Here is a 24,054-nt window from a genome sequence, read left to right as displayed (position 1 = left end):
TGTTGGATTGACTCTTCCACTACAAATATAATGTACTAATTGGTAATAGACGACGAAGGCGGTGACAACATCAAAGTCATACCCTGCAGAAGCTGGAGTGAATTGTTAATGATGTGTATTATTAAAATCTGACTGAAGAGTAATGAACTGAAGCAGTACACAGCTGAAATGCAGAGAAACCTTCTTCTGGCAAAAAGTGTTCTTAATTTACTTTATCAACAATGTATTGCTAAGGAGTTTTTCTTTGGATTGAGCAACATTTAAACAGAAGGAAAATTGGAATGGAATATTTTGGTAAACCATTGCTCAAATTATGTCTGCATGAGAGCAGTTAATTCTTGATGTAGTTGCAAGGCGACTTGTGAAACAGAAAAAAAGGCTGTTGAAAAGGAAACAAATTGAAGTGACAGCTGGGCTCGATGGTTCTGCAGCAGGACGATGATTCTAAAGACACCAGCAAGTCCACCTCTGAATGGCTTTAGAAAAACAAAATGAAGACTTTGGAGTGGACTACATAAAGTTTTGAACTGAATCTGATGGCAAACACTTGATGGCAGTTGTACCCCTACATTTAGATTTTATGTTTACTTGTGTTATCTTTGTCAAATATTTAAATCTGTTTGATGATCTGAAACATTTGAGTGTGAAAAATACAAAAAATAAGAAATCAGGAAGGGGGCAAATGCGTTTTCACACCACTGTAGTTTGATATCATCCATGTAGACGAGATGGCTAATGATAGCTTCATTCGATAGTCAGTATCTGTAGCCAGTCTTGCAGAATAGCAGTGGGGGCAAGGAAATATCACACTTGATGGTGACTTGTGCAGCTGACTTGAAGTTGACCCCTAGTGACATTCCAGGATTCATGTGTGAGACATTAAGTCATAGCCTGTCTTGTAGTCAATCCAGGCAGTGCACAGGTTGTTCAGTCTGGTCTCGCAGTGTCAAGGAACTGCCTACCAGGAGCTGGTGTTTTGCCCCTGTTGTGTTTCTGCCAGCTCATTTCTGGGCCCCGCATGTGTACCAAGCCACGTGCCTGTTCATCTTAAACCACTGTGATGCCTGAGAGGAGCTTCCATGTGGTACTGAACCAGATTATTAGCCATTAGTTGGATGAGACCAGTTCCTACTGGGGATCCTATGGGATCAGCACTGTCAAGCCTTTATTTAGCTATTTCAGGTGTATCTCATCCACTAGCAGCTTGTTCATTTGTGCTGCCAGATGCTCAAAGAGTGCAATTAGCTTCTTTAACCAGAAAGTGTGAATCATGTCTGGGCCTGGTGCTGTCCAACTCTTCATGCTTGAGACTGTGTCTTGCATGTCTGCCACTGTGATGTTTACTGGAGCTTGTTCAAGAAAGCTTGCTATGGACTGTACAGCTGGATTATTCTCCTGGCTTCTATCTAAGGCCTCAGGTACGGACAGTTTGGTCAACTTCTTAGGCATCCTTTTCTTCGTTATACTTTTCTGCAGCTATAATAGCTGGAGAAAGACAGATACCTAGCCCTCTACCCCTAATGGTTACACTTATGTATTCTTTAAAGTTCAAATGTACCCTCTGGGGCTGTTACTTATTGTGGGTATACAGTGGGGCAAAAATGTATTTAGTCAGCCACCGATTGTGCAAGTTCCCCCACCTAAAATGATGACAGAGGTCAGTAATTTGCACCAGAGGTACACTTCAACTGTGAGAGACAGAATGTGAAAAAAAATCCATGAATCCACATGGTAGGATTTGTAAAGAATTTATTGGTAAATCAGGGTGGAAAATAAGTATTTGGTCAATAACAAAAATACAACTCAATACTTTGTAACATAACCTTTGTTGGCAATAACAGAGGTCAAACGTTTACTATAGGTCTTTACCAGGTTTGCACACACAGTAGCTGGTATTTTGGCCCATTCCTCCATGCAGATCTTCTCGAGAGCAGTGATGTTTTGGGGCTAACGCCGAGCAACACGGACTTTCAACTCCCGTCACAGATTTTCTATGGGGTTGAGGTCTGGAGACTGGCTAGGCCACTCCAGGACTTTCAAATGCTTCTTACGGAGCCACTCCTTTGTTGTGTTTTGGATCATTGTCATGTTGGAAGACCCAGCCTCGTTTCATCTTCAAAGTTCTCACTGATGGAAGGAGGTTTTGGCTCAAAATCTCGCGATACATGGCCCCATTCTGTCCTTAACACGGATCAGTCGTCCTGTCCCCTTGGCAGAAAAACAGCCCCATAGCATGATGTTTCCACCCCCATGTTTCACAGTAGGTATGGTGTTCTTGGGATGCAACTCAGTATTCTTCTTCCTCCAAACATGACGAGTTGAGTTTATACCAAAAAGTTCTACTTTGGTTTCATCTGACCACATGACATTCTCCCAATCCTCTGCTGTATCATCCATGTGCTCTCTGGCAAACTTCAGACGGGCCTGGACATGCACTGGCTTCAGCAGTGGAACACGTCTGGCACTGCGGGATTTGATTCCCTGCCGTTGTAGTGTGTTACTGATGTAGAGCTGGGCGATATGAGGTTTTTTCATATCACGATATGTTTTTTTCATTTCAGGCGTTAACGATATCTATCACGATATAAGCCAAATCACTATATTTGTAAGATTTAAATGTGCCGTTGCTCACAAGTAAAATGTGAAATAATCAGCAGCTTGTTTTTATTTAAATATTTATTTCCCATAATAAGTTCAACAGGGTAGATGTACTTAAGGAACATGAGACTTTTTCAGATAAATAAAGGCAAATATTGCAAACTACACAAAAGGCAGCCGCTAAAGCGTTTAAGTTTCAAAATAGAACAAACGAAACAGACTACTAAATTGTCAATTCCACTTAGAAACAAAATATTAATTCTAAAAATAAATCTTAGTTTGTTTTACAGAAGAACAGACAAAACTGACTAACTTTTGTCAATATCAAATAAACTGAGAACTAAAAGGAAATTCTCAATCTCTCCTTGTTGTATAGCTTAGCTTTTCAAACAGTTTTAACAGTTACTTTAGTCTGACAAAAGCCGAATGACGAATTAGCGCTTCCAGTCAGAGACTGAGGCTACGTCCACACGTACACGGGTATTTTTGAAAACGGAGATTTTCCGTTTTCGTTTTAAAAAATAATCCCGTCCACACATAAATGCAGAAATGAAGGAAAACGCTGCTATGAACATGCCAAAGCAGCAGGTGGCGCTATATTCCTAACCGTGCAGAAATGTTGGCCAATCAGAAGTCTAGAAGCCTCGGTGGGAAAAAGTAAACAAAGCTGGGGCATAGAAGCAGAACCCAGTCGTATGTGTGGACGGACAGTAACTGTGTGTATATGTAAGCATTTAAACACTGCAGAGAGTAGAATTAACAGTATTGTAGAAATTAATTTCACCGAAACAATAACGTGGCGCACAGTGTGACGCATGCACCAGTTTATAGTATTTCCAGACTTGCTTTCGGCATAATTTACAGTGCACGCTACTCTGTTTTTTGTCAGACTTGAAATAGCCGAAATACCTTCACACTACGGAACATCTATGGCTCTTCCGTTCGACAATCTCTCCGGCATTGGAACCATCATCTGTTTTCTCTTCGGTCACGCTTGGTTGATTTTTCTAGTCGGCACACTCATTTCCTCCATTACTCGCTGGCTGCTTCCCAAACAAACACACATGCGGCTTGGCACTTGTGCTGTACGTAACAAGTCACGCAACGTGACGCTGCGGCTGTGATTGGTTCGGCTCTGCGCTACTTGATTTGGATTGGCTGACCTTTTTTTTTTTTTTTTTAAGAGGACAAGAGCGGCGAGGTCTATCGCGATAGCTTAATTTCTCTATCGAGTAAAAGTTATATTGCCTGGTGGCTTGGATCTCCGACTACCTCACCGACAGACAACAGTACGTCAGGCTGAAGGACATCACGTCTGACACAGTGGTCAGCAGCACAGGAGCACCACAGGGAACTGTGCTGTCCCCTCTTCTCTTCACCCTGTACACCTCTGACTTCTGCTACAACTCTGAATTATGCCACATTCAGAAGTTTGCAGACGACACAGCCATCATGGGGTGTATCTGGGATGATCAGGAAGAGGAGTACAGAAGTCTGGTGAGGAACTTTGTCGCATGGAGTCACACAAACCACCTGCAACTCAACACCTCAAAGACTAAGGAACTGGTTGTGGACTTCGGGAGGTCTAGAGCAGGTCCACTGCCGGTTCAGATAGAGGGGGAGGAGGTGGAGGTGGTCAACAAGTACAAGTACCTCGGGCTGTGGGTGGACAATAAACTGGACTGGTCATGCAACACAGAGCACCTGTATAAAAAAGCCCAAAGCCGACTGTACTTCCTCAGGAGGCTGAGGTCTTTTAACATCTGCAGGAAGCTCCTGAGGATGTTTTACCAGTCGGTGATTGCTGGAGTACTTTTCTATGCTGTGGTGTGCTGGGGGAGCAGCACAGCAAAGAAGGACTCATCCAGGCTGGAGAAACTGATCAGGAGGGCTAGCTCTGTGGTCGGCATGAAGCTGGACACTCTGGTGACAGTGGCAGAGAAAAGGACATTAAAGAAACTGATGGACATTATGGACAATGCCAGGCATCCTCTGCACATGGCCATTAACAACCAGAAGAGTCTGTTCAGTGACAGGTTGCTTCTCCCAAAGACAAGAACTAACAGACTTAAAAACTCCTTTGTCCCACACGCCATCAGACTGTTTAACTCCTCTCTGGAGGGGAGAGGGAGGGGAAACAGGAGGACAAAGGAGGGGGGAACAACTAAGCTGTAGTGCCTCTTCACCTCACTGTGCAATACCTTTTGTGCAATACTTTTGTAAATAGTCAACGGTGCAATAGACTCAATACTTGAAATGTGCAATTCACTTGTATTTTTATTTTTATTCCTATTTATTCTATTTATCCCCTTCGTATATTTTATTTATATTGTCTCTGTATTTATATATATGTGTGTGTGTATAACTCTGTAACTTCTGTTGGTGCTGTGCTTTTTTGGAAATCGAATTTCCCAGAGGAACCCACCCGAGGGATTAATAAAATTCTATCTAATCTAATCTAATATCGCGATACATATCGTTATCGTTGTATCGCCCAGCTCTATACTGATGGTGACCTTTGTTACTTTGGTCCCAGCTCTCTGCAGGTCATTCACCAGGTCCCCCCGTGTGGTTCTGGGATCTTTGCTCACCGTTCTCATGATCATTTTGACCCCACGGGATGAGATCTTGCGTGGAGCCCCAGATCGAGGGAGATTATCAGTGGTCTTGTATGTCTTCCATTTTCTGATGATTGCTCCCACAGTTGATTTTTTCACACCAAGCTGCTTGCCTATTGTAGATTCACTCTTCCCAGTCTGGTGCAGGTCTACAATACTTTTCCTGGTGTCCTTCGAAAGCTCTTTGGTCTTGGCCATGGCGGAGTTTGGAGTCTGACTGTTTGAGGCTGTGGACAGGTGTCTTTTATACAGATGATGAGTTCAAACAGGTGCCATTCATACAGATAACGAGTGGGGAACAGAAAAGCTTCTTACAGAAGACGTTACAGGTCTGTGAGAGCCAGAGATTTTCCTTGTTTGAGGTGACCAAAAACTTATTTTCCACCCTAATTTACGAATAAATTCTTTACAAATCCTACCATGTGAATTCATGGATTTTTTTTTTTTCACATTCTGTCTCTCACAGTTGAAGTGTACCTCTGGTGCAAATTACTGACCTCTGTCATCATTTTAGGTGGGGGAACTTGCACAATCGGTGGCTGACTAAATACTTTTTTGCCCCTATTTGGTCATCTCTTTTCTTTCTCTTGCTGTCACCACATACTATTGGTAAGGCAAGGCAAGGCAAGGCAAGTTTATTTGTATAGCACAATTCAACAACAAGGTGATTCAAAGTGCTTTACAGAGACATTAGAAACAAGAACAAATAAAAAGCATGATTTAAAATTGATTAAAACAAGCAAATAAACTAACTAACTAATTAACAAACAAACAAACAAACAAACAAACAACAGTATATAAAATCAAAACAGATAAAATCAGAACAGTAGATAAAATCAGTAGTTAAATGTAAGTTTTGAAATTTAAGCTTAAAGTGTGGATTTGGTGCTTTATTCAAATGCAGCTGAGAACAGGTGAGTCTTCAACCTGGATTTAAATAAACTGAGTGTTTCAGCTGATCTGAGGCTTTCTGGGAGTTTGTTCCAGATATAAGGAGCATAAAAGCTGAATGCAGCTTCTCCGTGTCTGGTTCTGACTCTGGGAACTGATAAAAGACCGGATCCAGATGACCTGAGGGATCTGGATGGTTCATACTGGGTCAGGAGGTCATTGATGTATTTTGGTCCTAAACCATTCAGAGCTTTATAGGCCAGCATCAGAACTTTAAAGTCTATCCTCTGACGGACAGGCAGCCAGTGTAAGGACCTCAGAGCTGGACTGATGTGGTCCACTTTTTTGGTCTTAGTGAGGACTCGAGCAGCAGAGTTCTGAATGAGCTGTAGTTGTCTGACTGATTTTTTAGGTAGACCTGTAAAGATGCTGTTACAGTAATCAAGCCTACTAAAGATGAATGCATGGACTAGTTTTTCCAGGTCCTGTTGAGACATCAGATCTTTTATCCTTGATATATTCTTGAGGTGATAGTAAGCTGACTTTGTTATTGTCTTAATGTGTTTTTCTAAGTTTAGGTCTGCATCCATCACTACACCCAAATTTCTCGCCTGGTTTGTGGTTTTTAGATGTATAGATTGAAGTTCTCTGGTGACCTGTAATCGTTTTTCTTTGGCGCCAAAGACTATTACCTCAGTTTTGTTTTTGTTTAGCTGGAGAAAATTGTGGCACAACCAGTCATTGATTTCCTCAATGCATTTACCAAGAGCCTGTACAGGGCCTCGGTCTCCTGGTGACATTGTGATATATATTTGTGTGTCATCTGCATAGCTGTGATAGTTTATTTTGTTGTTGTTTATAATCTGTGCCAGTGGGAGCATGTAGATGTTAAACAGAAGGGGTCCCAAGATGGAACCTTGGGGAACTCCACATGTGATACTTGTCTGCTCAGATGTGAAGTTACCTATTGATACAAAGTATTTCCTGTTTTCTACGTATGTTTTGAACCAGTTTAGTACAGTTCCTGAAAGACCTGTCCAGTTCTCCAGTCGTTTGAGTAATATGTTGTGGTCAACTGTATCAAATGCTGCACTGAGATCCAGTAAAACTAGGACTGACATTTTTCCACTGTCTGTATTCAGACATATGTCATTAAACACTTTGGTCAGAGCGGTTTCAGTGCTGTGGTTCTGTCTAAAACCTGACTGGAAGGCATCGTAGCAATTATTCTGTTTTAAGAAGTAACTGAGCTGTTGAGAAACTGCTTTTTCAATGATCTTACTTAAAAATGGGAGATTTGAGATCGGCCTGTAGTTGTTCATTTGTGTCTTGTCAAGATTGTCCTTTTTCAGTATAGGTTTGATTACAGCAGTTTTTAGTGATTCTGGAAACACACCTGATAATAAAGAAAAGTTGACGATCTGTAACAGGTCTGACTCTAAAGTCTTTGAGACCTTTTTGAAAAAACTTGTTGGCAGGACATCTAAACAGCAGGAGGAGGAGTTCAGTTGACCTAAGATGTCCTCCAGCTGTTAATAGGTTGAAACTGTTTCATGGTGTTTCACAGTTTTTTGGTGGACACAGTACATATCCTGGATCTGCTGTTGATGTACCAATTGCTTGTCTAATTTTTTGGATTTTTTCAGTGAAGAATTTGGCAAAGTCATTGCAGGCCATGGTCGAATGAAGTTCAGCTGCCACTGACACAGGGGGGTTTGTTAGCCTGTCAACTGTAGAAAATAAGACCCGAGCATTATGGCTGTTTTTAGTGATGATGTCAGAGAAGTAGGACCTCCTTGCATTCCTCAGTTGTAAATTATAATTGTGAAGTTTCTCTTTATAAATGTCATAATGAACCTGGAGGTTTGTTTTTCTCCATCTGCGCTCAGCTTTCCTACACTCTCTTTTTTCATTTTTCACCAGTGTGGAGTTTCTCCATGGAGACTTTTTCCTTCCAGAGATAACCTTCACCTTAATGGGAGCAATAGTGTCCATTACATTTAACATGTTAGCATTGAAGCTATTGACGAGCTCATTGACTGACCCTCTGGACAGGTCAGGTGTTAATGGGAAGACCTGGTTAAAAATTGCACTACTGTGTTCAGTTATACACCGTTTTGTGATCACTGTTGTTGATATATTTGTGTGGGCTGAGATTTTACTTTCAAAGAAACACAGTAATGATCAGACAGGCCCACATCAGACACAGTAACCTTTGAAATGCTCAGGCCTTTGGAGATCAGTAGGTCAAGAGTGTGTCCTCTATTATGTGTGGCCTCTGTTACATGCTGAGTCAGCCCAAAGTTGCCCAGAGTGTTACTCAGGTCTTTAGTCCCTTTGTCCTGAGGGTTGTCCACATGAATGTTAAAATCCCCAGCAATAATTACACAGTCAAAATCAACACAGATCACAGACAGCAGTTCACTGAGGTCATTAAAAAAGTCTGTGCAGTATTTGGGAGGCCTGTAAACATTAAGAAACACAACTTTGGATGGGGCCTTCAGCTGTAAAGCCACATATTCAAAAGACTGAAAACTTCCAGGAGATAGCTGCTTACATTGAAATGATTCATTAAATAAGACAGCAACCCCTCCTCCTCTCCTGCTCGCCCTGACCTCACTGATAAAACTGTAGTTAGGAGGGGTCGTCTCGATGAGAACAGCTCCACTGTTACTTTGGTCCAACCAAGTTTCAGTTAAAAACATAAAATCAAGGCTGTGCTCAGTGATTAAATCATTAATTAAAAATGTTTTCCCAGCTAGAGATCTAATGTTTAATAAAGCCAACTTAAGTGTTTTAGAGGTATTACTTGTCCCCTCGTGTTTGGGAGCAGTCTGTGGCACACAAGGTATGTTTACTATGTTTAAAGATCTTTTAGAGTGCAGCTCTCTGTGTTTTGACCAGGCCACATGTCTCCTGTCACCTAAAAGTACAGAAATTTTAAAACCTTCTAGTAAACAGGGTCCCAGCTTCTCCTGGGAAAAGTCATCACTGCCATAATCCTCACAGCCCGGACCCTTCACACATCACGCATCAGACTGCGGAGACAGGGCATGAAGAGGAACTAAGGGGGGCGAGGCTGGGCAATGTGACTTCGATTGCTCTGTTGAGGGTGGGGCTCGATGGCGAACCTTTGGCCGCTCTGGTGGGGGGTTTATGGGGGACAAAAAGGGATTGGGACGGGGGGTAGATCTGAGCCCAGCATTGACCCGCTCCATCATCTCCTCAGTGAATTTCAGGTGTGGGGAGGAGGGAGAAAGGGAGGGGGAGGAGGGTGATGGCCTGTCAGGGGTTTGGGGGACTGGGGAAGGTCGTGGTCCCTTGTCCTGGTCGTTGGTGTTGTTGAGAGAGTTGGAGGCAAATAGGGACCCCTCTTCTTGCCTTAGATGTCTCTCCTTTCTGAGGCTCTTCCTCAGATGCCATGGATGTCTCTCCTTTCTGAGGCTCTTCCCGGGTGGGGGCAAATGGAGCTCCTCCTCAAGGTTTCTGCTGGGCTTTGTCTGTTCTTGGAGTACTGTTTGTTCCTCTTTATGAGATAACTCCTCGTTTATCTCAGCCTTGGCACCAAGCACGGATGGATGACGTATGGAATAAAACAAGTTGGAGGTGAACAGTTTCACCCCTGACTTGTTAAAATTAAATCCATTTGCTTTGAACAGATGCCTGCGTTCCCAAAAAATATTAAAGTTGTCGATAAAATGCACTGAGTGGTCAGCACATGCTGATATAAGCCAATTATTCAGTGTAAACAACCTGCTGAATCTCTCGTCTCCTCCTCTGACCGGCGGTACAGGTCCACTGATGAATACAGCTGCATTCAGAGAGTTTACAGTATTTAATAATCCAGTAAAGTCCCGTTTCAGAACCTCCGACTGTTGTTTGGACACATCGTTTGACCCTGTATGCAGAACAATGTTTGTCACAGTTGGATATTCATCTGCAATTTGAAGAATTCTCTCCTTCAGGTTGTTGACCATATCGTTAGGAAAGCAGAGGACTTTAGTGTTCTTACCGCACATCCTTTGTACATCCTTTACGGCAGAGTCACCCACAATCAGAGTTTCAGGCCTAGCCTTTAGCTTTCTCTGTGGCCTTTCACTTTTCAACAGATTTTCAGACCTTATTTCGCTGCTTTTAGATGGATGGTTGTCCGATATAGATCCAGGGTCCTTTGATAGTGGAGCAAATCTGTTCTGCAGTTTCACATTCAGTTGTTTTGGAGGTTTGTTGTTAACCTTCCTATTCACGGTTGTCCAGTCCTGTTTCCTCCCGTATACAGGGGTAGAAGAGCTTCTCTGTCTCGTAGGAAGTGAAGGCCAGTCGGTTTCAGAGATTTCAGCTCGCTGTGCCCTGCCTGTGATACGTCCTCCCCCTTCCAGGAGACATGATTTATGTCTTGGTTTTGCACCAAGACAGTCTAAGGGGGGATTATCACTTGAGGATTTATAATAATGCACAGAGTCTACTTTCTTGGTCATGTTATCTGTGCTCCTTAGCTGTGTACTAGCTTGCTCATCGCCATTGTTTTGAATCAAAGGCAAGGTTGTTTCATTTCCACACAGACCATTTACCTCCACGTTTACTTCTAAACGATGAATTTTTGTCTCCAGTACTGCAATCTTCTGCAGGAGGCTGTGGTAGTCATCTGTGGAGAGGGAAGGCATCTTGTTGCTAGTTAGCCTAGCGGTTAGCACCTTTCCAGGCTATTGAGGCTGCTCGGTGCCCAGACGCTGTAATCAGGCTTCAGCTGTGTCTAGGCCACAGACACACGGAGCGCTGAGGACAAGGTAACCATAAAATGTTGCTGTTTCTGTTAAGAACACTCTAGTCCTAATGATCTACAAGTGTCCAGAAGTTATCGCAGGTAAGCTCACATGGAAAAAAGGGAAAAAATCAGCATAAAAATCAATAAAAATCAATATAAGAAGCAAAGCATTCAAGAGCAAAGAGATGAAGCGTCCACACTCACAAAGGGGAGGAGCAAAGGTAATCAAATTATCAATCACCATTCATCATTCATTTGCCCTAATCCAGTTTTAGGATGATGCTGAAATATTGGAAGCAAGTCTGGAACCAGGCATGAACACATTCTTCATTCTTTCTTTTTATTGTTCCAAGTACAATATATTATACAGTATAATATTTTAGCATTATATTTGCCTAACACTACTGCCAAGATCCAGTACACATAATTCCTAAAGGTGAGCTCCCCAAACTTTGAGAATGGTTCATTTGTGCAGGATTAAAATGTTACCTTTCACTGCAACACCAAATAGTGTAACTCTCACATCTGCAGTTTATAATAACATGAATGATCACAGAGTCTGGAGTTATTTCTACAAAAACATTCTGCTTGCAACTCCCTTTGAAATTATTTCTTCTTATGAAGAAAACGCTCTGCCTGTTCTGTGAAACTGCAATGTATCAAAAATATTTTCAAATAAGTGTGCAATGCATAAAAAGACACTGAAGGGTGAGAGTCAATGAGCTCAGTATGCAAATGCGACAGATGATTATATGCAGAACAACTGGCATACTTCATCATCTGCTCTGCTGCTCTATGGCCTCTGTGAGATACACCCACTCACTTTCTCTTCAGCATTGACCTTGAGAAATCTTAAGCTTAGACAAGAGAATGTGTGTGTAGGTGTGTGAGAGAGTGAGGGAGTGAGAGAGACATTGTCTGGTAATTAATTCTGTTGGATATTATGCTTATTATTATGCTCAACTTTTCTTTATTATCAGGTGTGTTTCCAGAATCACTAAAAACTGCTGTAATCGACCATGGCCTGCAATGACTTTGCCAAATTCTTCACTGAAAAAATCCAAAAAATTAGACAAGCAATTGGTACATCAACAGCAGATCCAGGATATGTACTGTGTCCACCAAAAAACTGTTTAAACACCATGAAACAGTTTCAACCTATTAACAGCAAAGAGCTGGAGGACATCTTAGGTCAACTGAACTCCTCCTCCTGCTGTTTAGATGTCCTGCCAACAAGTTTTTTCAAAAAGGTCTCAAAGACTTTAGAGTCAGACCTGTTACAGATCGTCAACTTTTCTTTATTATCAGGTGTGTTTCCAGAATCACTAAAAACTGCTGTAATCAAACCTATACTGAAAAAGGACAATCTTGACAAGACACAAATGAACAACTACAGGCCGATCTCAAATCTCCCATTTTTAAGTAAGATCATTGAAAAAGCAGTTTCTCAACAGCTCAGTTACTTCTTAAAACAGAATAATTGCTACGATGCCTTCCAGTCAGGTTTTAGACAGAACCACAGCACTGAAACCGCTCTGACCAAAGTGTTTAATGACATATGTCTGAATACAGACAGTGGAAAAATGTCAGTCCTAGTTTTACTGGATCTCAGTGCAGCATTTGATACAGTTGACCACAACATATTACTCAAACGACTGGAGAACTGGACAGGTCTTTCAGGAACTGTACTAAACTGGTTCAAAACATACGTAGAAAACAGGAAATACTTTGTATCAATAGGTAACTTCACATCTGAGCAGACAAGTATCACATGTGGAGTTCCCCAAGGTTCCATCTTGGGACCCCTTCTGTTTAACATCTACATGCTCCCACTGGCACAGATTATAAACAACAACAAAATAAACTATCACAGCTATGCAGATGACACACAAATATATATCACAATGTCACCAGGAGACCGAGGCCCTGTACAGGCTCTTGGTAAATGCATTGAGGAAATCAATGACTGGTTGTGCCACAATTTTCTCCAGCTAAACAAAAACAAAACTGAGGTAATAGTCTTTGGCGCCAAAGAAAAACGATTACAGGTCACCAGAGAACTTCAATCTATACATCTAAAAACCACAAACCAGGCGAGAAATTTGGGTGTAGTGATGGATGCAGACCTAAACTTAGAAAAACACATTAAGACAATAACAAAGTCAGCTTACTATCACCTCAAGAATATATCAAGGATAAAAGATCTGATGTCTCAACAGGACCTGGAAAAACTAGTCCATGCATTCATCTTTAGTAGGCTTGATTACTGTAACAGCATCTTTACAGGTCTACCTAAAAAATCAGTCAGACAACTACAGCTCATTCAGAACTCTGCTGCTCGAGTCCTCACTAAGACCAAAAAAGTGGACCACATCAGTCCAGCTCTGAGGTCCTTACACTGGCTGCCTGTCCGTCAGAGGATAGACTTTAAAGTTCTGATGCTGGCCTATAAAGCTCTGAATGGTTTAGGACCAAAATACATCAATGACCTCCTGACCCAGTATGAACCATCCAGATCCCTCAGGTCATCTGGATCCGGTCTTTTATCAGTTCCCAGAGTCAGAACCAGACACGGAGAAGCTGCATTCAGCTTTTATGCTCCTTATATCTGGAACAAACTCCCAGAAAGCCTCAGATCAGCTGAAACACTCAGTTTATTTAAATCCAGGTTGAAGACTCACCTGTTCTCAGCTGCATTTGAATAAAGCACCAAATCCACACTTTAAGCTTAAATTTCAAAACTTACATTTAACTACTGATTTTATCTACTGTTCTGATTTTATCTGTTTTGATTTTATATACTGTTGTTTGTTTGTTTGTTTGTTAATTAGTTAGTTAGTTTATTTGCTTGTTTTAATCAATTTTAAATCATGCTTTTTATTTGTTCTTGTTTCTAATGTCTCTGTAAAGCACTTTGAATCACCTTGTTGTTGAATTGTGCTATACAAATAAACTTGCCTTGCCTTGCCTTATATGTACTGTTTAAGTAAAGAATAGTGCCCAGCAGAATCTGCTTCCTTGTTTTCTGTGATTGAAAAGATAAGATAAGATAAGATAACCTTTATTAGTCCCACACGTGGGAAATTTGTTTTGTCACAGCAGGAAGTGGACAGTGCAAAAGTTATGAGGCAAAAATTAGAATACAATAAGAATAAATACAGTACACAACTGTACAGAATAGAATAAAATACTATATACAGTAGAATCAAATAAAATAAATATACAATAAGATAAAAAATAAAAATAGAATACAAATACAAATACTATATACAACTGAGTAAAAATACAACGATGACAGAAAGGATTATTGCACTTAGTATTATAAAAGGAGGCTCATGTGGCACCTGTTACCCACTACACTGCTCTGATATTGTCATGGTGGCAGCTTTGCAAGTTGTTTAAAGGGCCATCTGTTTATGATCTGAAAATTTCTGCTTTATGCTTGTGTGGGCATTTCATTAGCACTCTGCAGCATTTCACCTGCAAGTGTGAAGCCCATTAACACTGTTATTAGAAGAGCTCAGTTCATGTTATGTTCAGGCCAGAGGTGTCCTCTTGGAGGGAAAGAATCAAAGCAGAGCATCTGCTGGAGCATCCTGATGAGAATAAACTCTCCTGCAATCCTCACTGGATAAACACTTGGAGCCAAAATGAAGGAAAAATACAGCAGTCATAACTTCCAACAAAGACAGTTCCTTTACTTTCAAAACAAACCTGTACACAACAAAGGCTTAAAACCGAATACTACACAGAAAACCTTGACTCCTCTGAGCTTTGGATCGAAATCACTACGGTTTTATAGAAATATTCAGCTTTAATTTACGTGATTTAAAGAACAGAAATATCCTAGTCCAGAAAAAGTAAACTCAAATGACAGAGTTAAATTAATAAAGAAACTTAGAGAATGAGTATGATAGAACAAACACTGAGAATAATACTAATAATAGCAGTTAAATGCTACTAATGTGTCTTCCCAACATGTTTGTCTGTTTGCCTTTTCTACAGTAGCTATCATCAAAGACACTAAGATTTAAATTACAGCAGAATTAAAAATGTTAAGTGACTTCTTTCAGAGTACTGAAATGAATACCTGCACTGACAAATCATTCATGATATCAATCTTAAAAGGCTTTGTCACATGCTCATTACTCATATCTTACGTCCCCTCCCACTGCATTGCTACTTTTCACATCATCCCACGTAACAAAATTGGTATGGCCCAGATGTGGCCCACACAATGTGCTTACACATGGCCCACATACTGCAAAGAATGACGGCCCTTTGGTGGCCCAGATCTGGTTTACCAGAGTTGGCCCACAAATTGGGCCAGCACAAGGCCAGTTGCAGACACACTGGTGGTCCTGTGCTGGCCCATGTGTGGATTACCTTTAGCAAACCTAATCTGGTGTGTACAGCGTCTCTTTATGTCTGTCTCCACGTTGGTTGAGTGTGGAGTAAGTGCATATGAGAGCATGAGGGTGGGAATGGATGTTTGTATCTGTGTGTGCCTGTATGTCTGTGTCTATATGTCAGGTTGGGTATCAGGCGCCACCTCTCTGGGGACATCTCAGGCCCTCCAAGGTTTGGAGGCCTATCTCCCCCCACCACCACTTCCCCTGCCAGTGGTGGACTCCCTCAGACATCGGTGCGTTGGTGGTTCTTTGTGTCTGGGGATGGGCGTCCAGGTACACACCGGCTCACTCCTTGGCGGCAGCTTATCGGGGCCTGGAGCCTGGGGCTCGCTCGGGCCACTTCGGAGGTGGGGTGCCCCCGGCCTCTCGGCCTGGGGCTCGGTCACTCAGGCACAGCTGGCTGCCGGCGGAGCACACGGGCGCGTCACTGCAACTCCCCCTGGCTTCTGCTCCGCGGCTGCTGAGTGAGCCCTCATCTGGGACTCTCCTCAGCTCTTTCTGGGACAGTGGCGCGGCTGCCCCTCTGTTGGTCTTCCTTGGTCTCTTGTGTTCTGGGGGCCTCTGGATGTCTGGAGTTTTGATCTCCTCCATACCTGCTTCATGCCCTGGAGGACGGGGCTGTGGCCCCCCACACCCTCTAGCAGATCATTACATGAAGGAACCTTTTAAAAAAACAAGCGCGTCCATGCTCACAGGTGTACACATGGGTGATCACACCCACAAACTACACCCTTTTTGGCTCCTACCTCAAAGCACACTGTGTTCTGTTGATCTTATGTGCTGCACAATAATGTTTAATATTTAGTATTTACTGTCATATTCCCATATATCATTGTGATGTTGTTTATTCTATTACTCTTGTTCTCTTCTGCTTGTTTTCTTTTTTCTTTCTCAACAGGTGATCCAGGTGATCGATAGATGCATTTTCTTTTTCTTTTGTTTTTTGTCCTTTTTCCCCGTCCCTCTTCTCAGCTGTTTCTCTTTCCCTCTTTCTTTCTCCCCTTCTTTCCCCAGTCAAGTCTGTCCCGTATTCAGCAAGTGAAAATAAAATAAACAATAAAAGGTGAATCAAATGGACCATTACGGCAAGGCTGGGATGGTCAATTTGGTAAAGTAAATCCGTTGGGCATCTTTCTTTGCCTTTAGACAATAATTCTGATGGCAAAAGAGCCAAACGGGACAGGCAAAAAAAAAAAAAAAAGCAAACCTAATCTGGGCCACCAAAGGGGCGTCATTCTTTGTGGTATGTGGGTCATGTGTAAATTGTGTGCAGCCACGGGCCAGTTGCAGACACACAGGTGGTCCTGTGCTGGCCCAGAACAGTTTCAGCTCTGGCCCCAGATGTCAACCTAATGTGTACCTTAATCAAGTAATAACAACATGTGCCAGAACATAATAGTGCAAAGTAACTGTTCAGACAGTGAATGGACTGATTCTCATATAGCACTTTTCTACTGTCCCAGATTAATTAAAGTGCTCTATACAACATGCCACATTGTCCCAATCACACACTTTCTCTAACCTGAGTGCTTCCTAACTACATTCATACACATTCACGACACGCAGACTGGACGAGCCAGGAATCGAACCACTAACCTTCCAACCTGTCAAGAAGCCGCTCTACCTCCAGAGCTACAGCCACCGGCTGACAAAAATGAGTAAACCGTTGCTAGGTTTTAGATAAAATGTACACTCACAAACCTGTCAAACCTGCATTTGAAACGTTGGCTACCATAGCAGTATAGTGTTGCACCATGGCATTTGGGTCTTCTAACTAAAATAGGAACATAAATAGCGCCGTCATTGCCAGACCCCCAATCACAGCACAAATATATCCATAAATAAGAAAACAATATAACAGTGAAAACATTAAAACGTTAAACATTAAATGAAATACATTAAAAAAAAAAAAAAACTTCATGCATGGCCCACATCTCGTTGACATACACCCTGCCCTGACATTGGTCAGTCAGAAGAGCCAGCTTGATGCCAGATCCGGGCCAGACCTGCTTTCTATGGGCCTGCGCCACATAAACCAAACTACAATCGGGCCAGGTGTGGCATGCCATCACATAGACAGTGCCATCTATGCCAGGCCTGCCCCATATCTGGATGACATATGTCTTATCATACCAGAAGTCAACCAGCAGTGCCGGCTTGATACCAGATCCGGGCCAGACCTGCTTGCTATGTGGGATGTTGATGTTTAATCAGCTGCAGAGTAAGATTGTTTTCACATCTGAAAGAAAAACTTGCTGAACTAAATTATAATATGCACATATCAATTAAAGGTGCTTAACCAAATTTCAACAACTTTAATTAAGCTATCGGTGCACACCTTTGCTAGAATTTCAGTAACAAAATGCATACAAAAGTGTACATGAAAGCAAAAAAAAGTTAATAACAGAAGATGCATTAGACCTAGTTGATGTGGATGGTGACCCTTAATTACATCACAAGCTTCTTAGCTGATGTTACAACTATTAAATTTGTCTGGAAGATTATATGAGTATTATACAATAGATCAATTAACAGTCAATGTAAGTGAAGTTTAGTAACAGAAAACTGTGACAGCTGTGGTGGTCTCATCAAAAAAATAAGGTTTATTTTTATAATGCCTTTTCTAATAATCAGTATGTGTTTAGAAACATTTCACATGTCCACACTGTGCTAAAGGCTTTGGTCTCAAACCACGCAAGATGAAAATTATGTTTCCAGGACCAATATCATAAAACAGCAGCCTGAAATCAATGCAATAAAACAGCAATGTCAACACAAAACTAAGTGAAGGGCACACCTGCTGAGGTTCACTTTTATATATATCACTGTACATTTTTATTTACACATACAAATTTTGGTTGCTTACACATATATAGGACTACTTTATGTCTATATTCCTCTAAGAGCTGTGTAACACCCAAATTTCTCATTCGCGGGATAATAAAGGTTTATTCTATTCTTTTATGCATCTCTCTATTGCAGCTTCACATTATTTTATATTTTACTTTTACTTTTACTTTATCTGACAGTTTATATTATGTTGTTTTGTATATAGAACAGCCAAACAAGCACCCAGCTGTGTATATAAATAGCAGTAAAATTGTTAATTAATAACAAGTGACTCAATTAGTGCTGTCAAAATTAACGCGGTAACGCAAAATAATCCGCCATCACGGTCAACGCAATTAAATTTTTTAACGCAATTAACACATCCAGAATGCAGAATGACTCAAAATCCCTGAAATGTTTCTGTCAACGCATTTCAGGCAGTTTGTCCAAGTAGAGTTACCTTCGCATATGTGCAAATAGGCAGTTGATCTGTTAGTATATAGGTTTTTTAAAAAGTTGTATTTCACAGGAGAGAACCTGTGCTAAAAGACTGAAGAAAACTATTCAAATTCTCTTTGAATTTAAGCATATATTCTTTGTGTTTATTCTGCATTTACTTCATTATATTGCATAAATGTCGGTTACAAGCTTAAATATAAAGTTGAAAATGTAATTGCAACCACGCTATTGATCAAGTAATTGCGATTAATTGCGATTAATTAAAGGAAATTGTGCGATTAATTAGTTGTTGTTTTTTTAATCTATTGACAGCACTAGTTTGTATATTTATCTGAGATTAGTTAACAGTGAGACAGGGTATGTTTCGCAAACCCTGACTGGTTGGTTCTCTGGGATGAGCTGAAGGAGAGAGAAGGAGGGGAACAGCGAGGCCAAGGTAGCTCATGCTCTGTGGCAGACTGAGTGCGCTGCTGGATATGTAGTAGTTGCAACTAGCTACTAACGCTTGAGAAAAACAGTAAAAGTCAGTTGTGAACTGTGTTTTCCCGACACTGAGTTGCTGTGTGTGTGGGACTACCACATTTCGCAGCAGTTTCCCCCTTCAGCCCCACAACACCGCAACAGCGTGGTTTGTTGAACTGCAAACGGCAATAAAGGAGTGAGGACTACTTGGGTGAGTAATGCCATGTCACTCCTTTCTTTTAACACAAACTACTGCTTACTAGCATTTGACTCTTAGATATATTCATAACCCCTACATTTATTCTAATGCTTTGTGGCAGCTTTTGAACATCTGTGCCAGATTTGTCTATTCTATCGATTCTTTAGCAACATAAGAAAGCTGTTTTTACATTTAATTACTAGTAGTCGGAATAGTATTTGTTCTTTTAAAAATTGTGTTCAGATACAAATTTTGTTGTGAAAGTCAAAGCCAAATTTAAGACATGCATAATCCAGGCTGTATAGTTGAGAATAAAGTAATTTAGCTTGTCCTTCTAAAAAATACATTCTATGAATTCCATACCCGCAACTGAATCATCAGAAACATTTTGGGGTAGCTTATGTTAAATATAAAAACTATCACGTGTTTTATCGGGTCAAAACACATTAGAAACTGTATGTATTGGAAGCTAGCTTTTGACAAGCATGTAGTAACTTCATTTAATTTTGGCCTTTTTTTAAAAAAAACTGAGATCTTAAATTGTTGTCTCTTTTCTAAACTGAAGGTGGTGAAACCAAACTTTCTGACATTGTAGTAAATGGTGTTTTTAAATATTTTTTGTTAATAAGTACTATATGCTAGTATATTTTGGCTGAATGAGAGCTACATGATCTGGTTGTACAGCCAATAAAAACCAAATAACTATCTAAATATTTTGCTGGTTTTTCTTCCCCTCCTTGGTTTTTACTTTTCTGGGTTTATAGAATTATTATTAAGATAGTTGAAATAGATTTCTTTGAGGCTCTGGATCAGCAGTCCACACATTACATCAAACCCTTGGAAGTCTAGAAAAGGACCTGTTGGCATCAAATGAGTGGTAAGTTTTTGGTTTTCAACTGTATTAACAATCTTCAGTGTTATTTATAGAATTCATGCTGAACTTTGATCATACTTTAGATCAGTGGTTCCCAAACTGTTTTTGCTAGGCCCCCCTTTGTTTTACAAGAATAATGCCCCCCCCCCCCGCACGCGCATGCACAAACACATCCTCCAACCACACACAACTCCATTGCGGTTTATTTCACACCTCAAACATTTAGTAAACAATCAAGCAAATACAAGTAATCTGCAATAAATTACAGGTAGTAAGAAAATAAACTACTAACTCTTTTACGCTACGTCCGCACCTACACGGGTATTTTTGAAAACGCAGCTGTTTCGTCCACACATAAAACGGCGTTTCGAAACAGAGATTTTGTAAAAGTCCTTCTTTTGCGTTTACGTGTGGACGAAGAATACAGAGTTCGTCACGCAACGTCAGAGGTATGTGCCTTTTTTCACGTCACGCTGTGCGCCGCGTTATTGTTTACATGAGATGAATTGCAGAATGGCAGATAGTCAGATTAACAGTATTTTGTCTCTATCTTCAGGTTTTACACGCTTACATATAAACACGCAGTTACTGTCCCTCCATTTAGAAAGGCAGACGCGTCACGGTATAATTATTTTACATGTAGTTGTTTTTTCCTGTGTAATTGAATATCCTACACTTTGGGAAGGTCTGCTTTGTCACGATCCTGGGTCTTAGGACCCAGTGTTTTGAGTTTTAGTTCATCTTGATGTTTGTAGTATGTTAAGCTCATTAGGCCTCCTATGTTCATTTGCTTATTAGTTTCCCCTTGTGTTTCCAACCCATGTTAAGTCTCCCCTGCTCTTCATGCGTTTCATGTCTGTGTCTTACGTTGTCAAGTTCGGGTTGTCATGTCTCATTATGTTTCCTGTTTTATTGTGAAGAGGTCTGGTGTTCTGTGTTCATCATGTTCAGTTTTACTCTCCCACTGTGACGTCATTATGTTCATGTGTGCCAGCTGTTTCCCCATGTGTTCCCACTTCCCTCATCATCCTGTGTGTATTTAGTCCGTGTGCTTTCAGTCATTTGTTGTCAGGTCGTCTGCTCATCCATGTCTCATCCCCAGGTACCCATGTCAGTTCACTATGGTTAAGCTTTTTCATGTTTTGTTATTAGTTCACCCAGTTTAGGTTATTGTTTAGTTTTCACCGATGCCCGATTATTTTTACCCTCATTGCTAGCCTCAATAAACGGCTTGTTTTGTTTATCCACACTACGTTTTGGTCTGCGTTTGAGTCCTCCTCTGCAACACATACGGTCTGCCCCAGCCAGACCGTGACATGCTTTAGATCAACACGTTTTACTTCTCATTTGATTTGTGCTTTGGCTGGGGAAATTGTTTCTTTACTGATTTTTTCTTGTCTTCTGTTATTAGACTTGAAGTATGATGGCATTAGCCATATGGAAAAGAAATAGTAAAAACTTATATGATTTACTCATGAAAGTGGCCACTTTCTCATTACTTTCATATATTGTTTTAGTAAGTATCCAAAACATACAAGTTTCATTGTAAAATTTTTCAAGGGATCTTATATATAATTTATATACATCTTTTCCATATGGGTATGCAGTGGTCTTCAGAGGCATTCCAGCATTACTTGGTGTTGACACGGCCACTGAAGCAAGGGTAAAAGGAGAGAAAGATTCCCATATTTACTTTTGCTGGCTAAAAGACATTCTCCCACTTCCCTACATATATATATATATATATATATATATATATGTCCCGCATCCTATTCATGTAGCCCCTTCCTCCGGGGTTACTTGTTACGCCCTGCCCGTGATCAGGTACCCTGCGTACGCCCTGCCCGTGATCGGGTACCCTGCTGGGGTAATAGGCTGGCCAAAGGAGGAGATAGAAGCCACTGACATAAAGACAAGAAAGCTCCTTACCATGCATGGAGGGTTTCACCCCAAGTCCAGCACCCTGAGGCTGTACGCTAAGCGGAAGGAAGGGGGCCGGGGACTGGTGAGTGTCAGCACCACAGTCCAGGATGAGACAACGAACATCCAAGAATACATCACGAAGATGGCCCCAACTGACCGAGTGCTCAGTGAATACCTCAGGCAGCAGAAACCCAAGAAAGAGGAGGGAGACGAGGAACCATCATGGAAGGACAGGCCCCTGCACGGTATGTACCACCGGCAGATAGAGGAGGTGGCTGATATCCAGAAATCCTACCAGTGGCTGGACAAAGCTGGACTGAAAGACAGCACAGAGGCACTAATCATGGCAGCACAAGAACAAGCTCTGAGCACAAGATCCATAGAGGCTGGGGTCTATCACACCAGGCAAGACCCCAGGTGCAGGCTGTGTAAAGATGCCCCAGAGACAATCCAGCACATAACAGCAGGGTGCAAGATGCTAGCAGGCAAGGCATACATGGAACGCCATAACCAAGTGGCCGGCATAGTGTACAGGAACATCTGTGCGGAGTATAACCTGGAAGTCCCGAGGTCAAAATGGGAGATGCCCCCAAGGGTGGTGGAGAATGACCGAGCTAAGATCCTGTGGGACTTCCAGATACAGACGGACAAAATGGTGGTGGCATAGTGGTGGTAGACAAACAGAAGAAGACGGCCGTAGTGATCGATGTAGCGGTTCCAAATGACAGCAATATCAGGAAGAAGGAACACGAGAAGCTGGAGAAATACCAAGGGCTCAGAGAAGAGCTCGAGAGGATGTGGAGGGTGAAGGTAACGGTGGTCCCCGTGGTAATCGGAGCACTAGGTGCGGTGACTCCCAAGATAGGCGAGTGGCTCCAGCAGATCCCGGGAACAACATCGGAGATCTCTGTCCAGAAGAGCGCAGTCCTGGGAACAGCTAAGATACTGCGCAGGACCCTCAAGCTCCCAGGCCTCTGGTAGAGGACCCGAGCTTGAAGGATAAACCGCCCGCAGGGGCGTGCTGGGTGTTTTTTATATGTATATAGCAATGAGAGAGATGGAAAAGGCAAAGACTTACAGTGAAATTTATATGGGCTTCAGGAAGGAGAAAGGCAGATTGAGCTAGAAAGGATGGGTGGCAGGTTAGGGTAGTTAATGATAGAAATGGAGTTCTAACAAATGACGACAGTATTGAGAAGATACAAGAGGGCAGTGGATTTAACCAGATAGTTTAACACAATTTCGGAGAGCGAGAATAATGGAAGATAAGTCTACTGGTACTGATTTTTAAGAAAAAGGATGATGTGCACAGCTTTCGTAACCATAAAAGGATAACATTAATGAGCCATACTGTAGTAGTGGCCGCTAATAAACCAGTCCTCATAAAGGAACAGTGCTCTTTAATGAATTCAGCACAGACTTTACATCGTAGAGGTAACAGTGACACACATCAGTTATCAGTTAGCCATCTAACTATATTCTAACTCTAAACCTTTACTGACTCTGCTTTACTCTTATTTTGCGACACCACCCTCTAGTGGTGCAATATTGTACGATCATTACAGGACACAACAGGACTCTCTCTTTATAAAGAGTTCACCAAATAGCGTAGTACAGAAATAAAGTAATTCACTGTTTAGCAAATCAAACATACGCTTGTGAACAGAAATGTCGCAATAGTTATAACATCAGAATACTATAACTAGAAAATCTAAATAAGCCTGAAATTATATTGTACTCCTATGTAAAATGAAAAGAAATTATTATTGCAGTTTTTTCCATGACAATTTTTCTTAGTGCATTGGTGGCAGAAAATCAGTTCTTTTTAAACCCAAGATAGAACAAGTAATAACATTTCTCTTATGTTCTTTTTCCAAGCAACCTATTATGGTACAATATAGTCTTTGTGCCAGCGAGGCTGGTACTTGACGCGTGGCAGTCTTCTGGCAGTAGGTGAGCCAGTCTGAGTGTGGTGCAGCCTAGCAGTGTCAGCGTTCTTTTCAGTCACTGGGCGACAGCGTGCT

Source organism: Astatotilapia calliptera, chromosome 10, assembly GCF_900246225.1.
Source record: "Astatotilapia calliptera chromosome 10, fAstCal1.2, whole genome shotgun sequence".
NCBI classification, from domain to species: domain Eukaryota; kingdom Metazoa; phylum Chordata; class Actinopteri; order Cichliformes; family Cichlidae; genus Astatotilapia; species Astatotilapia calliptera.
Note: the sequence above shows the minus strand (reverse complement) of the source record.